Source organism: Camarhynchus parvulus, chromosome 4, assembly GCF_901933205.1.
Source record: "Camarhynchus parvulus chromosome 4, STF_HiC, whole genome shotgun sequence".
In the NCBI taxonomy this organism is placed as follows: Eukaryota; Metazoa; Chordata; class Aves; order Passeriformes; family Thraupidae; genus Camarhynchus; species Camarhynchus parvulus.
The window spans coordinates 38,860,389-38,878,178 of NC_044574.1; the positions used below are offsets into that span (position 1 = coordinate 38,860,389).

General features: G+C 36.2%; 1 protein-coding gene across 1 annotated transcript in view; it reads right to left on the bottom strand.

Moving 5' to 3' along the window:
- TLL1 (tolloid like 1) overlaps window positions 1-17,790 on the bottom strand; it is a 126,985-nt gene that overhangs the window by 69,916 nt on the left and 39,279 nt on the right. The gene's annotated exons all lie outside the window — the stretch shown is intronic.

The window sequence follows — 17,790 nt, forward strand, 5'->3', positions numbered from 1 at the left end:
TCACATATATTCCTTACTGATCTACATTTTTATGTGGAGAAAATAAGAAAGCTATCTAGTAAAAGACTAGTAACTTATTCCAAAAATCTTACTCTATTTGGTTTCTTTGTACATTACCTAAATGCAGTAGCTTAAATCTAGAGTCATTCTATTAATAATTTTTAGCAACTAGTTTTCTCCATGTAAATACAACAAAGCATAAAAGACTCTGAGATGTGAATATTTGAACTATGAAGCAAAATATATACATTTCTGAGAAAACAGAACCTTTACATTTCCTAACATCTTTCTAAAAATAGTAATTATTGAAGGAGTTTTTATTATGTTTCAGTTGATTTCTATATTACATTATGTTCTGCTCAGATCATTAAATCTATCTGTTTTCTGTTAAACTGAGAAAAGAAAAATCCTTTATTTTTTATTTTCCTCTCAGTTTATTTGTATGCTTTCCTTTTGTAGGTAATCTCACAATTAGGATGCTTTCAAATTCTTTACTTTTCAAAGCTCCAATCTCTTTTTAACCTCCCTTTGGCCTTTTTGGTGGATTTCTTCTTCTCTCTTTGCTTTTTCTTTCAGGTTTTTTCTTTTCCACTTCTTCATAGGTAACTCATCTTCCCTAAGCTGCCTCTACAACTCTGTGGATCATGATACAATCCCACTTCCAGGAATTCGGGATCTATAACCTCAAACTTTCATCTCCACTTATTTTTGCCGAGATTTTATCCTGAGATCTCCCTGACAATTTAAACTTAACATTAAAGCTGAACTTAACAGCCATATTCTCAATTGCTGGGAATGAAGTCAACAGGGCATATACCAATTAACAGGAGCTGAAAGTAGTTGTTTATCATCTTTATCCGAATTCCTCCTTTTCCAGTTTCCTCAGAATCACAAAACCCCTGGATTCAATCTTGGTTTCATCTTCAACTCCTTTCCTTCTTTCCCCCATCAAGGGTAACATCAGTAATTGCTTGGTTGTTTGTTACACAGCTCTACAGCAAACTTTCTTCACTTCTACCCCAATAAACCCTAGTCCAAAGTCCAGCTGTTACCAAATCAACCTCTCTAGTCTTCCTCCATCCACACTGATCCTAAACATTCAGTTAAATGTATTCTTCTCTGGTTTTTATATCACACTTTAAAGACCACTCATCAGACAATATTTTCATCACAGTAGTTTCATTTGCTACAAAAGTTACCAATTTCTCAGAATATGATGCTCACATTTATCAGTGCTGAATTAAACCCACTTGAAAAAATAGTTTTTACTTAAGCAAAAAGACAGGTATTTTAAATAAGTCCAAGATATTGTATTTCCTCCTCCAGCTTACATGATTTTTCCTGAACAAAAGGCAACTATGAGAAATTATGTTCACTGACTTGACCTTGCCTTGTAAAATACCAGAAAACATCCCCAGACCATCTTCACAGTGCTAATAATCAAATTATCAGTGAAATTAAAAATGAAATTTCTCAATTCAAAACAAAACCAACACTTTATGATTCCTCCAAATATTTATAATTATAACACATAATTTTTTACACAAGATAATGGTTCTTAGAAACCACAAGCACTTGAGACAATTACTGAAATTGTTCAGGCTAGCACATTGTGAAACACTATCCTTCCAAGGGTCCCTGTTCTCATGCTGACGTTGGACACTGGGGACATCATTCCTCTAGCTAACCTGTTCTCACCAGTGATGGTTTTATCATCACATCCATCAAGACACAAAGCCAGTGACAGCTCAAGATGTTTGTGTCTCTTTTCCCTTAAGCTCCTTGGAAAAAAAAAAATCTCAAATTATCAGAGTTCTGAACAGTGAAGGAAGAATGTCAGTAGTCTCCATCTGCTTGAGCTAAATATTATTTACTTTTATAAACATCTTCAGGAGTTTTCTCTTGAATGCCATTCATAATGGGGACCTCTGTATAAGCACATGGACAGATTGCAAACTTGAACAATCAGAACAAAGTTGTAAAAGGAAGAAACTATTAACATTTCTGTCTATAGAGACACAGTGTGCCTCAGCAGAAGTCATACAGACTGCCCTCACCAAACTCAATGAATTGCTAAAGCTTAGTAGCAAGGCCACTTTTCTTTCCTGGTGATATTGAGAGTTAACAAAAGGAAGATTCCAAATTAACAAAGGATGATGCAAAAGATAGCCTGCTGACAAAAATGCATTAGCAGAAATCACTTTGGTTTCTGTGTGTAATACTGATGCATAAATAGGAAAACCCAAGGCAAATCAAACTTCCTACGAACAATAAAGTAGAAAAAGGAAAACATTTGCCCTAGTCCTGGTGATGCATCTTTATCACTTTTAGCACTTCACTGTGGTAACATTCACTTGAAGATGAAAATTCAAATAGAAATACTAATTCGTGTGAATTTGTCTGACATAAAAGTATCGAATTTGTGTGTACATTTGTAAAATATACCTCAGTGCTCAGGCAGTGTGGAGTAACTTTGTTGCCTTAGAAAGGAAAAGAAAGCTATTTTTGTTAAACATCTGGTGCATTAGCTAGTTTTTGATTAGCAACCAAGGACCAGGTTGAGTTTACCAATAATATAACCACAGTAATACAATAGTATGTGCTGATACAAGTGTCACATAACCATAAACAAGTAAAGTTTGTGACCAATAGCAGCCACATCTCTGACATACTAAAGAAATATGAGTAACCACCTACCATCAGAAATAGGTACGGTTATTTGATTAAAATACAGTGGAAAGTTTGGAACTTTCTTCAGGCCGCCAACTCATTTTACTCAAGGCAATTCTGTTTTGCAGAAGGCAATAAACATGCCAAAACACAGCAACCTTGATAAAATTATCTCATTTGACTTTAGCAACAATATAATAAGTGTCACTTTATTTCTACTGAACTAAACCTCTGATCTTCTGAATTAATTTAACTTTGCCTAGCAAAAGAAACAACAGTTAACTGGATGTTCTTTAATTTCAATGCAGTCCAAGCAATCAGCTACTGAGACAAAAAGAGAGGTGATAACTGTTTTTTAAAATTTCACCTTTTTTTTCCAATTAAAGGTTTGCACTGAATATGAATTCTGTCCTTCAAAGCCTAAATCACAACCCTGACAGAATTATCAAAAAAGTTTAAAAATTATCACCCTTAACTATTAAAAGTATTCTTTAATTTTTGGGAATGCCAGTTTAAGTGTCAAAATACTTGTAACAAGAGAAGACCATAGTTTTATCTCCTGCCTTAAAGCTTTTATGGCCTGAAACCATCTGAAGAAGTCACTTGGTATACTTCATCATGTCACAAACCAATATTAATGTTACAGAAAGCAAGCAGAGGATTGTTTGGGTATGCAAGGCATGATGTTAAAGGCTTTGCTAAGAGCATGTTAGGATTAAGAGCTTTAGTAGCTCCCTCTAAGGAACTTCTGACAGACTTGATCAGTTCAGCTGTTCACTCATTTTTCACATATATTTAATTAATATGTTTCATCTGGGAAATTAACAAGAATCTGATAATCAATTGAATAGGCAAGGAAACAAAACTGAAACAAATGGATAGAAAAACTTTTAAAGTGATCCAAATAGATCTTAATGTACCTCTACTTATTTAAGGCTGTCATATGATCTCTTTTCCTACCTATTTTTTCAGTGATCACAAAAACTTGATATTACAGATATCAAGGCTTTTTTGTTTATTCTGAAAATGCAAGACTGCCAATGAACTTACGAAATCTTTTGAAAACCTGAGACAATATTAATTTCCGAGAAAAAATATTTCAAATACATTTTATTATCTAAAGGTTCATAAGAAAAAAGAAAATTGACCTTTTTGTCCAGTACTTGATAAAGACCATATCACACCAGAGTTCATGCCAAGTAGTTTATATTTTCTATTTTCATATATTTTATATGGCCCCAACATGATGTACTTAAACAAATGCAACAGAGAAAATACATGCAGCTGTTTCTGAAAGATGGACAAAACCTGGCTATGCAGTAAAGACATGTTTTTCTGTAACAGTGGAGAAGGATTTTTGTGGAGCTGTTAAAATAGAGAAGACACTTAACCAGCAGATACAGTTCTGCTTTCACACAACTCAAAAGCTCTCAGTTAAACAGCACTTTCTAAAGGGTCTTATAAAGACAAAACACTGCCACAAAAGCAGACAAGTCTGCAACCTGTAGCAAATTAGTTCACCAGCACAAAACAGACAGGAAAATAAGTAAGTTGTATAATTTTCAAAAAAGAGTATTGAACTATATTATGTTTATAGATGTGTACACATGGTATGAGTCAATGATCATACACAGTGACAATAAAAACATCTTTCACAACTTTCAAGATGTCTGGGAGAAAGAAATTATTTGCTAAATACCATAGGGCTGCAATATGTAGTAGGATGGCTTATTCTAGGATTTGAAATATCAATTACATGTAAGTCTGCAGAATATAGACAGGAGTATGTTCTCATAATTGCAATAACAGAATTATCTATTTTAAGCTTCATCACAATTCCTCCTACCGTTTTGCTTTTTAAAACTCAAATCATAAGCAGACATTTTTTAATAAAATATATTTCTGCTAGCATTCATACCAGTATTAGTAACAACATAAAATGGAAGCAAGTTGAGATTGCTGGTTTTTGTCTCTGCAGGAGAGCCAAAGAAAACCAACTTGACCTTGGGGTAAGTCGGGAGCACTCAGCTAGCCCTCAGAGACCAACACCACCCACAAACCATTCCCAGAGCCTGATTTGGTCTGATGGCTCCTCAGGCTAGAAACATGTTCAACTGAGACCTTCCCAAACTGAGACGTAAACTGAGATGTAAACTGTGATCTTGTCCTGTCAGTAGACAGAATTTTGACAGGGGGATTACTCCTATACTGAGAAGATATCAATGAAAGGATTAAGGCAATACTAGAAGAAGAAATTTCAAAAGCAAAGCCTCAAATTTTGCTATGCTACTGGGAGGGCAAAGCACCAAGTTTGTGTTTCATCCCCATCATCCCCATTGCAGAAGCTGCCAAGAATGGACAACAATAAATATATTAAATAAATAGAAAACTGCAAGGCATAACAAGGAAATCTGAAGAGCTCCTTTAACATCCTTAAAGGTGATATGCCCAACACAAAGCAAAGCCTGCCCAGTAATTGATGCAGTAAGAGGTGCCGGAATGTGTGCTGGACAGCTTCAGGGCAGATATTCATTTAAATCCACATGCACAGCAGTTCTAATTAGCAGACTCTTCTATAGCTGAGTCACTGAGCACTTCCCTGTAACAACACAGCTATGAGCACTATGTTCTGTCTTGGTGAGTCACTCTATTCCATACAATCCGTTCACAACTTACATAACTGCCTCTAAATCTGAACAGAAAATGGAATGATTAAAGCTAAGTAAGTAAAGACAATTTTACCTCATTGCAGGGACAGCAACATACACTACTGGTAGCTAACCTTATTCTGTATTGCCATTGTCTTCAAATTATTTCAGTATTTCCAAGATTTTCAGGTGCAATACACTTTTTTTTAGAAATTATCAAACTGAGAAAAAGACAGGACAAATAACAGCAAAAGATCTTGTGTACAACCATGAGCATAAAGCTGCACACCATACTCCGAACTCTTCCTATCATTGTTCATTACAAGTGCTACCTTCAGCTGCAACTGTGCAATAAATTTCCACATTGCCATATAGAGCCCACAAAACTTTCAAACGAAAACTAATTTAATCAAGTGTTAAATAATTACCCAAATCAATCAGCCCTTTTATTGACAAAAGTATATCAGAGAAGGGAAGTTAAGTGAAACTTTAACAGCATAAAATAGAAGACCAAGGTAGCCTATTTTCAAAGACACAAACAAAATTAGCTATTTCATGATTTTCAGCCTGCAGCATTTCCAAATCTGCACAACTCTAAGCAATTGTCATGGAAATAACAGACATATACTGAAGAAACTTATATACTTGGAAAGTTCACATAGGTACACCTGAAAAGGGATGTAATACCTCTGACAGGCTGCTTCCATGTTTCCACAGAAATTATATAAAATAGTAAGTTCATCAACACTCATACCAATTCTATTTTTCAAACTCACAGTCAGAAAATAATTTTCCCTAAGCAATGTATCATTTTCCACTTCTGCTGGAAAACAAAATAATGATGACTGAATACTTTAAATCTCCAGACTGTACACCAGTTGGAAATTCATTCCTCCATACTTTTGAATGTGGCATCCCTTGACAACAGCTCATATGGACACACAAAGCTATCCAGAAATCAGCTAGCTTGTATGTGGTAGTGATGTGGCCTTAGAAGAACAAATTGTAATGCAATTTACTAGAAACTTTTATGGCACTATTTCCATGTTGACAGCACTACCTGCAACTCACCAACATCATCCACCCTTAGAGATCTTCCCAGCATGCCCCACACACAACACTTTTGGCTTCCTTCCTTCCTTTAACCATGTGTTCACATTTATAGGTAAGATGTTGGCAAAGCAACATCCCTGTTGGGATATTCAGGTACAATATACTTTTCTTAGAAATTATTAAAACAAGACAGGGCAAATAAACAGCATACAACAGGGAACTAACTCCCTATTGCTGCTCCCAAGTTACACTTGTGGAGCCCCATCTGAGGTATGTAGCATTTCACTACAGCCATTCCACAAGTGACTACCAAACTGAACCCAACTGGGACAGAAAAATAACCAGGTAGGACCCAGGTGGTATGGAGATTCTCAGTTCAGTCGAAGAGAATTCTCCCAGGCTTCAGGCCTGGGAAACTTAGAGAGGAAGAATGAAAACAATTATTATCTCTCTTTCTGTTCATGTTGTTTATAGATATGTACCTTCAGAGTGTGTTATTCATAGTTCACCAATAGTGTGAAAGGTTTTTACTTTGAGACCAATCAGGTTTCACCTTAATAATCCTGGTTATAAAATAATGCTACCTCTTAATAAAACCTCTTTTTTTCACCTTCTGAACCATGGAGTCATTTCATCTGTCCCTGACTCAACAGTGTCAGATTGGGGACACAAAAACAGCTGTAGAGCCAAAGGTAGAAGAGAAATAACTGCTGGAAAGCCATCCACCATCCTGCAGAGTCAACTTGTTCCAGACAGCCCCTCCAGGAGCACGGCAGTCACATCACAGGGCAGGTGGGCCACGGGGTGCGTGGCACGCAGCACTGGGGCATGTCCTGATTTTTCAAAGCAGGAAACACCTCTGATATAAAGCAATACTCATGAGGAAAATGGAATAACTGTGACACCCTTTATCCGAGTAGAACCTTCACTTACCAAAAGAGACACTTGTAGAGCTTGATCTTTTTGAAAGGAGACACTAATTTGTTAAATATGTGTCTTCATGGCACAGATAAATCTCAATTTACAGATATCCATTTACTCTGAGCTAATTCGAGTTTGTATTTAGTTCTTAATTTTAAAATAGTGATTTTTTCAAATCCATTTTCCTTCTGCTTTCTTTTTTAGTGACAATTTTCATATTTCTTTTACATTAGTAAAATAAAAATAAAAACTTCAAAAAAGTAAGGACAATTCTGACAGAAGTTGCAATCTTAGGTAAAAGGACAAGCTTTACTCCTAAACTTACTGCAGTGTGTTTTGAGGACAGGCTCTTCAAGATTGCAACAGCTATTCTGTGAAATGTTTTGTTCCTGGTTAAGCTGCTCAACCTGGCAAGCTTCCTGACTTTCAGTAACTATTTTCTTTTTTTGTGTGAGATCATCATCAACACCACATGTGCTTTGTAGCTGGTAAAATTGGTTCCTCATATAATGGGTTAACCACTGAACTGAAGGCAGAGGACACTGCTCAGCAAACAGTAAAGGTGCCTGCACACTGCTGGCAAAACAAGCAGGTACACAGAGAACTTTCTTCACCACCCATAACTGCCTCTGGCCAGATATTGGCAAAACAAAGCTACAGAGAAATCACCTCAAGGAGACCCACTTATCCATCCTACTATTAATATGTCTTAGTGTAATTCTCTACTATTTCAAGATTTTAGTATGCAGAAACAGTTAGAAGCTTAAGAAAAAATGAATTGAAACATGAGGCTTTCTTCAGAGCAGTTATTAACCACTGTGAAAGGAAAGCCATAGCAAGTAACCAGTGACTCCTGGGAAGATCCATGAGTGCCAAAAATATAGGGCAATCACAGATAATGTTTGTTACCACAGCAAAGGCTGAACTACTTTATGTGAAACCACATGCAAGAAAACCATCATTTCCTGGCGCTGTTACTCCTTCTGCCACTGAACAGCAGAGTGAAGAAAACAATTCGCCATCTTCCTGGGAAAGTTGCTCATCATCCCTAGCAGAAACCATTGCAGCAATATTAGCTGAACTTCAATTTAGTGATAACTGAGTGTGACTTCTGGCAAAGGAAAAGAAGCTGACAGGTCATGAGGGTTTTTTTGCTGTTCCCAGACACCTGCAAGTGCTGACTTCTTCTGCTATAGCTAGCTTTATTAAGGAGGCTAGAAAAATACACCAGGGGCAAATTCAGACCTATATTATCACAACAGTCATAACTGCCCCAGATAGCCCTGTGTGACCACTATGATGCTATAATATTCACCTTCATTTTACTTTGAAACTCCATTACCTTGGATAGCCCTAGGGTCAAGATCTACAAAATTAATTATATGGCTATGCTTTCTTACAATAGAAAAAAAAGACTCCATGAGACAAAATTATTACTCTTAAAGTGAAATCTTTTCAAAATATTGAAAAATCAAAAACATTTAAGACTGGAAAGAAAAAACTCCAATTTCTTCTGAAATTAGGAACAGATTTTGATTATTTCATTTACTCAGAGAAGAGGGAAATGGATAACTTCAGAAATAAGCCACATATAGATGAATGGAGAAAAATCCTTGTTGGAAAGAAAGCTGTCAGTCTGAGTGTGCCACCTACATGAAACAGCTGTTAGGGCTGAGACAGACACAGCAGCTGCACAAGGCCTCCCCAAAGATGCAAGACTTAGACATTTGCATTCAAACACCAAGAAAACAGAATATCAGCACCAAACCAAGTGAATTACAAGCTAACAGATAATGCATGGCACAAGTCAAAAGATTAGTTTAAGTACCAAAAAGATAGAGGTAAAATCTTTTATATGCTTTTCCAACCTGAAGACTTTAGAAAAGAAAAAAGGTAACTTCCAAACCATTCCATGGAATTGAGGCATTATTGAATTGTAGTGATTTCAGATAATAAAATCCCTTTCAAAGATGAAGAACAAAATTAATAAAACATTTATACATTAATAGACTACTGCTGGTATGGGGCAAATCAGATTTGATCTCAACTTCAATTTAACATCCCAGCATTTCAGTGACAGTAATCACAAAATTAAGTAAGAAAATTATTGTTTCTGATAAGATGAAGGATTAAATTTATATACACTACAGGAGAGTAGTGGTTTCCTGGTCATACACCTTTGTAAGCATATTTCCCTTGTGCTTTCTTCTTCCACAACACCCAGGCAAAGTCAGATGTGAATGGTTCCCCCTGAAGGAATCCTGGTACAAGGACAGCACAATCATGGCCAAAGCCAGCAGAGCACAAACACTGCACAGCAACCCTGAGTGGGAAGCAGCAGCAGCAATCTGGGGAGAGGAAACATAATTTAAAAAATTTTATAAAGGAATAACTACTTAGATAAGCTATCTGGCTCTGGCAATACCAGTCTTCAAGAAATTCCACAACCATAACATCTCTCCTCCAGTGTTACAGGTTGTTACTATGGAGTAGAAAGGGATAAGGAACTCAGTACTTAGGGAGAGAACTCCTCTAGTAATTTTGTTCTGCTGCAACAATAAGAAGCCACAGTAAAACTTTCTTTATAACTTGGCATTAGAACATGAGAAACATGTCACAATAACGTTACAATAAAGCAGCAATATGTGTGGAAACCCTCCCCTTCTGTACCTTCTCCTCATCTATGGGAAATGAAAAAATGTTTATTTTCTCACAGACATAAAATCCCAAGTAGGCTAAAGTAGTACCTTGAAAACAGAAAATCCTGAATAATCATTCAATGCAACCAAAGATTTATACAGAAAGCCAAATAGCACAGAAAGGAAAGCGCATATCTAAGGGATTATCTGGCATTCAGGATCAAGGTTGTCATCATACCACATGAAATAAATATTGTTCCATTTGCATCATCTTATATTTAAACATGAAGAATTATTAAACTGTATATAAATAAACCCCTATTATAGGTTTCAGAAGTGATTTTCATTATCAGCTGCAGCTTCCTGTTTCCATCATTTTTGTCATGAACCTCACTTAAGTCATTCCATCTCATATTTTAGCACATCATTCTGTGACTTGGCTCTGTGAAAAAGACAAGGAAAGAGACTAAATAGCTGTTAATGCTGCTTTTTTTGGCAGTAATCCAGTGCTTAATACAGTCAGTTCTGGGTATTGGACCAAGGCAATTTTACATTTCTGTCTTCGTATTCAGTAGTTGTCTCCTACCACATTTTTTTCTTACCAGAGTACAAATTTTAGTCAATAAAGCTAAAAAGTTGAAGCCTGATTCCTTAACTCTGTGTCATCCAATTAATGTAATCATTTAAAATAGAAATGATGAGTCTCATGCATCACAACTGTTTTCCTTGCTTGCCTCTGAATACTGTTTCCTCCCTCTCCCTCCCCCCTTTGTAATTTAAGTGGTTGGGTTTTATTTTCCCATGGAGATTCTGTACAGCTGCTGATTATTTTTTGGACACAGCAAGTAAAAGAGAAAGTGAAAAATTATCCTCAGAGTTAGTGCAGTGACAGTAAATGAAAAGTGGAAAAGTATTGATGTTGTCCAATGCCTAATACCAAGTTATTAAGTAGAATTTAATATTTGATACATCTGATTCTTACATAGCTTACTATTCTGAGCAATTTTAGCCATGAGAATACTTGAGACAGAACTTATTCCATCATTGTAATATTTTGTCTCTTGATGGAAACAATGAAACCTCATTTAATCCTTGCATTTATTTGTTTGCTCTTGAAAAGCACTATCCAGCAAAACTGCTAAAAGCTGTTTAAAATCCTTGTTTCTAACCAGTAAAGAGTATTAGCTTTCTACAAGTACTCTGCTGCAAGCCAGCAGAATCCCCACCCCGCTCTGAAGAGAATTATGGCACTGAGTCCACACTTACTCATTTCCTAGTTTTTGGCATGGTGGTAATTCAAGTGTCATCCACAGAACTTAAGCGGGGGAGGCAGGGGAGAGGACAATAAAAAAATACACAACTCCAGCTTTCTCCTGTGCCTATAATTTCTTTGCAAGACTGTATTTATCCCCAGACTTGTGAGGCTGCAACCACTATTGCCACCCCCAGGCTGCCACAAATTGATTAGGTTAAATTGTGCAAATTTGCAGTGGGATTTTCATAAGGACTTACAGTTTCCTACTTGTTTGCAGCTGATTATCAGGCTGATGCATCACAAGCAAAATAAAATCAATCCTCTGGTGAGAAACACCTGAGTTCCATGAATCTAAATACAGACCATTCTGTGGTGTAAAATGGTAGCTATGTGAAGGTTCAAGAATTTTACAAATCTTAAAAGAAAGCAAACAGTTATACCTTGGTTAGGCTTTCTATTTCCATAAAGTCAGCTCATGCTGATCCTCATTTTATAGGGCATTTTAGCTTGCACGTCAAACTGAAACACCAAAGGGCCAATTCAAATAACAGATCTCAACTTGTTCTCCATGTCAATTACGCTTCTCTTCTTGCCTTCATTAAGCAACTGCAGCTCCTCATGCACTGCTCACCACCAGATTTCTTGTGCTCCTTTCTAATAGCAGCCCATATGTTAGCAGGAACAGCGTACCAGGGTCCATTTGCCATCCCACTCACAGACACTGCTTCTCCCCTCTCAGCTACAACAGCCTTAATTGCAGCTGCTGTTTGCACGAATACAGAGCAGACAGATACTAAGTATTTCATTTTTTTAAATGGATTTGTTTCTTAATTAATAAAGATGGTACTGCCTGAATTATTCTTAGAGTATTTTCAGATGTCTTTCAGTACAATTCAGCAGCTGAAACATAGTACATGAGCCAAACATGATGTTTCTAGCCAGCTCACCCTGGGCTAGCATGGTCTGCTGGCTATGAGGGCTGTGTCTTTTGACAGCAACACAGTGGTGACCTTAAATAACCTCTTAATATATCTCTGGAAATAGGAATTACACAAGATGCTGAAAATACTAAGCTTCTTTCAAGCTCAGAGAAAATACAAATATTTAATATAGCTAACATTCAGAGCAAATATGCCAAATTAAATATTAACCTTTTCAGAGGACTGCTGTTTAGCCTATGGCACTAATGATCTAATATTTCAATTTTCCTTGACTATTAACATTTTACAAATGGAGAACTGTAGTAGGTTCCTTAACTCCTAGGTGGTCTTCTTTCTTTATTCTTTTATGCTTTCAAAGAAAACAGTTCAGAAATAAACATGAATATGTAGAAAACCAAGGAAAAGCACTTGACCAAGTAAAGAGCAGTCAGAAAACATGCTACTGTATCCCTTATCCCTTAAGCAGACCATATATATTATTACTGTGTTTAAAAACCATTTTCATTTAACTCTTGAACATGGTGCTGGAGACAAATCCAATATTATCAAAAAGCATACTCCTGTAAATATTTGAGAGACTTGTGTTCCACATGTGGGAGGAAAAAAAAGCCAGGCATACAAAACATGCTTTCTTCTACCCACTATCTCTTCTCATATGAATTCCGCTCTATAAATTGTAATCCTCCACGTTTCTCACGTACAAACTGTGTCAGTACACACACTTGTTGTGTTTCCCCAAGTTAATACAAGAGTAACTGAAATAGAGTTCCTTATAAAAAACGAAACAGAAAGATATGCTGAGCCAGTGCTCTAAAGCAGAGCTCTTCAAGGCATTGGTCTTTGAATATGAGAGTGCTCAAATAATACAGTGTATTTTGGGACAAATAAGATTTCAGGTGAACGATCCTGGGTCACTCCCTATGTTTGGAAACAAATGTTTTAATTTTCTGTTCACAACAAAAATATGCACAGACTGTCATTTTATAAAAACTGATCTGTTTGAAGCTCTTTTAGGAAGACAAGAGTTCAGATTGTGGATTGGTAGCATGAATACTGCTTCATTTATTAGAGAGCTGTACTGTCACAGCCCTCCTGTGAAAATCATCAGTTATTCAGTTACTAGATATTCCCAAAAACTCAGATCCCAAAAAGAAAAAAAATTATCATAACATGCCTATTACTGGTATAAATACATTCATGTGGACAAGTCATCCAAATGGCATATAAAAACTTATCTATAAAGGTGCCATCTAGAAGCACCTTCACTACTGTGAAAATGAGTGACGTGATTTATAAATTATTCTTGCACTTGTTCTTAAAGTACATTTCCTTCTATACCTGAACAGGAAAAAAAGAACCATATTTAAAGATAGTCAGCTTTTTAGTACAATCAGTAGAAACACATCACCAGAATCTTTTAGAAATATCATGTTCGTTTTCAACTGAAGGACTGACAGATTAATCTTAGAACGAACAAATACCAAAAAAATATATAAGGCAGAAAGGGGATAGACAGAAAATCGTCATGTAATCTACAAGACATAATGTTGAAAAAAAAAGCAAAAAGAAAAATCCTTTACTACAGGAGTTAATTGGTTTTTTTTTATGGCAGACATAAGTAAGAAATGTAGCTTTTAACTTTGATGAATGTGTTAGAAAATCCTGAATGCGCAAGGGACACTTCAGAGAGCAGTAAATGACCTAACACAAAGGTTGAGAACAGAAGACATCTTCATGTGCTAAAATGACTTCGTTTGTTTTCATAAAACATGGGAGGAACATCTGTCAGGACAGGAAAGCATTCTGGAACAACTTAAGGCATCAGAGCTGAAATTGGCAGGAGGGATTTGGGCATTGGATTTTTTTTCTGAATGCTTCACACCTCTGTGACCTAGAGAAAGTGAGCTAGAACCTTAGAGCTCAAGACTGCATAGAAAGGATTGCAAGGTCCCTATAAATCTTGAGAAAATATAGTAAATTAAAGATCTATTGAGTATGGATTTTAGGAGATTAAAAGGAAAACTTAGAAAATGTGTACCACTGCTACTCCGCCTGCAATACTTCAGCCCATTTGGAAGAAAACACCAAAAAGCTTCTGAGTTACCAAAACCAATACTTCTATCCCGAGTCTAATGCCTGAGTTACTTGATTGATCCCACCTATTTTTATCAATCTGTGATATCTCAAGAGGTATTTATTGGATTGGCACCGAAATAAGTTATCTTGATAAAATGAGACAAACACCTCAAGGAAATAATGCACTCTGCTAACTCCACAGAGATCCTTCAGTACTAACAAAAAACCTGAAAGGCAATATGCACAGCCATTGCTGGTTCCCCAGCCTGTGCTGAACAAAGAGCAGTGCTACCTACTGCTGAGCTGATGGTGACAACCAGCCTGTCCCCCACCTGGCAGGTGCTGCACAGCATCTCTCTCTCCTGAAGCACTGCACTGGTGCTCTTTAAAGAGCACACACAGCCCCCAGTCTCAGCAAAGCTTCATGTGCCACCACAAAAACATCATCTGCCTGACTATTGTCACTAGATCAACAAATATGGTATTTTCAATTTGGAATCTAATGTTAGCTCCAGCATGGGAGGATGAAAATAACCTTTCTTTCTAATGATTGCACTGTTTTCCATTTTTCTCATTCTCTGTGTTTCAAAAACAGAATTAAAATCAAAGTCACTATTTTTTGTTAGTCTGTCTTGTTGGAATTTTCTTTTATTTAAATTGCAAAACAAACAATGAAATTATAAAACACAATAACCTAGCTCATGAACTATATACCTTTAATTTTCTTTTCCATGTCACTTTCAGTTTCTGTGTATAATAGTCCAAAATAAAAGTTCAACCATATATTCAATCAAAATTTTCATGGAACACCCAGAAGTTCACTGTTTTAACAACACAGTACTTATCAATACAATAAAAAGATTTCACTTTGAAGTTCTGTTAACAGTCATATGTAGCTGGTTGAGCTACTAAATTCAGATCCCTGTTGGCGCACCAATTTTATTGCATGAAGCTTCCCATAACTTATCAAGAACCGCTTTGAAAACAGTATATTTCTTTCATTGTTCCTACTGAAAACTTTTCCTGGGAGTCTTTCAATTTAAAGCTGACCTTTCTTACTTGGCTTTAGACCTATCTTTTGAAAAATAGGTCAGCACTACCACTCAATTTTCATAAACCAATACCACAAATACAAATGTAGAGACCATTCCTACTATAAGAGTTTAAAATACATCAAGCCAGAGAGTAAAATTTTGTGACAGTATCACTGGAATTCCTACCATGAAATAAAATTCTGTATAAGCATTTAACTGATAACTAATAATAATAATAATAATAATGGATTGAAGTCTTACTGTACAGCAAGATACAGATAGCTTAAAATTACTAGCAAAGTAATGAAGATAAGTAGACTTTTAGAGAAAGGCATGATGCCAGCTGGAGTCAAGTTATCAGAAAAACTTTGCTCTCGAAGATAAAAATAATTACTCTAATACTTCTAAATCTCTAGCTTAATAAAAGAGAGAGAGAGGAACTAACTTTGTCTTTAATTTGGTAGCTATATTACACTTTTATGTCAGAAACTAAATGTTTCTTCCATACACAGCTGAAGTTATCTTCATATTACAACCATTAGTTAGAATAATTCATATTAAATTGATTAAAATGGCCTTTTGACAAAAGAAGGCACAATTAAGTACAAAGAATTATCATTCATCTGCATCTATTTTCTTGCAAGTCATCTCTTTGCTTAAAGCTAACCAACTATTTTTTAACTAGAAAAATATAGAGAAACATTTAGGAAAAAAATCAGCATTTAGCATCGGGCTACATTAACTGTATACAATGGAGAGACAAGTCCTAAATGCAGAGTGACCTGAACTTCTTGCTAAACTGAAACCACAACTGTCCAGACCAAGAGTTCACAGCTAACTCGGGGGCATTTTAGAAAACTCATGCATTCAGAACAGGGGAACGCAGGTGCATGTACCTGTGAAGAATGTAGATCACATTACAGGAAGCAGATGTATCCTAGAAAACAAACTCCCAAAAAGGATTGTGAGTTTGCATGACACACAGCCTAAAAATCAACAGTTTGGTTCAAGAGCAGCCAAGAAGCAGAACATGCCTTGACTGACAACTGAGAGGCCACATTATCACTGTTCATACCTCTGTCCACCTCATCAGAGAAGTATTAGGCACATGGATCAAACAGAACCTGCCTGGTATCTTATCAAATTGGCAAGCAATGGAAAACAACAAGGGAGAGAGCTGGGAAAAAGGCCAGGGTTCACTGGGGATGCAGCTGGACAGAAACAAGAGAAATTGCTAATGACCCACTTACCAATGCAACATGGAATTAGCAGAATGGTGAATAACCAGGCAAACATGATTTTCAGGGCAATATTGTGGCCCCAGAAGTGCAAGCAGACAAATGGTACAAAAGAACAGTAGATATTTCACCTGGCAAACAAACTTAGTAGGCCGTTGGCAGAACAGCTAGTTCAGCTTTCATGCATGCTCTCTCAACAGAATACTGACAGGCTGGAACAGGTTCATATGGGATTCAGGCAAATGATTTTTCAAGGTACAACAAGAGACCTGAGGAAGCCACTATATATAAAATGTAACAGAAAAAATGTTAAATTATTTTATCACCATTCAAATAGTAAAGAGAAGAAGCTTATTCACTGTGTGACTTCTCTTAGCTCCACTGACAAATGGCAAAGAAAACAGAAATTGGTAACAAGGCAGATCAAACTGGACATAAGACATTGTTATGGAATAAGGCATGCTGGAGCTGGGAAGGCATTTACAGTGTAGCAATGATCATTAGCTTTATTAATCATCATTCCACTAATTTTTATCTGTAGCTCATCAAGAATGCAACTATATTCCACACTCCAGAAAAAAGTGAGTTGCAAATATACCCTTTGCCACCTTAAGATAATAGAAAGCAAGGAACTGAACAGAATTGTAGTAGGCAGTCAAAAGTATAAATGCTTGATGTGATGATTACAATAAGTGAATTACCAATTCAAAATACTCATTTTATGGTTACTGAACTCCAATCCCTGAGTATAAAGGTAAGAGAAACAACTGTCATTGCTCTACAGATCCCACAGCAGAGTAAAACCTCCCCTTGGAGGCAGGACAAAAAGACACACTAGCTGGAAAAGAGACAATGAGAAAACAAAATCACTCTTATATGAATTTATCAGAAGTAGCAGCCAACAAAAGTTAAGTAGTTTCTTAAACAAAGAAAATAACATTATCAAGTTCTGGAATGGCAAATTATGTAAAACATATCTGGCATGGTCAATCAAAATAACAGAGAGCTCTAATAGGCTTCATCTCTGAAGATCATGTAGAACTTCATCTCTTTCAGAGGATAAATTTCACACTTTTTTTTTTTATATTAAGGTCAAATATACACTTTCCAGCGCTTTCAGAAAACCTGCTCTTTACTGTCCATTCCTTATAAGTAAACTTCTTGTTGTAGAACATTTTGATGTTTAACAAATGTAGAAAATGCATCCTAGCAGTCACAAAAGGCAGTTTTCATATGATGCTTTAATTGACACACACAAACTGACAGAGCATTTTCCTTCTCACTGCTTAGTGAGAGGTCAGTACAAACAGATTAA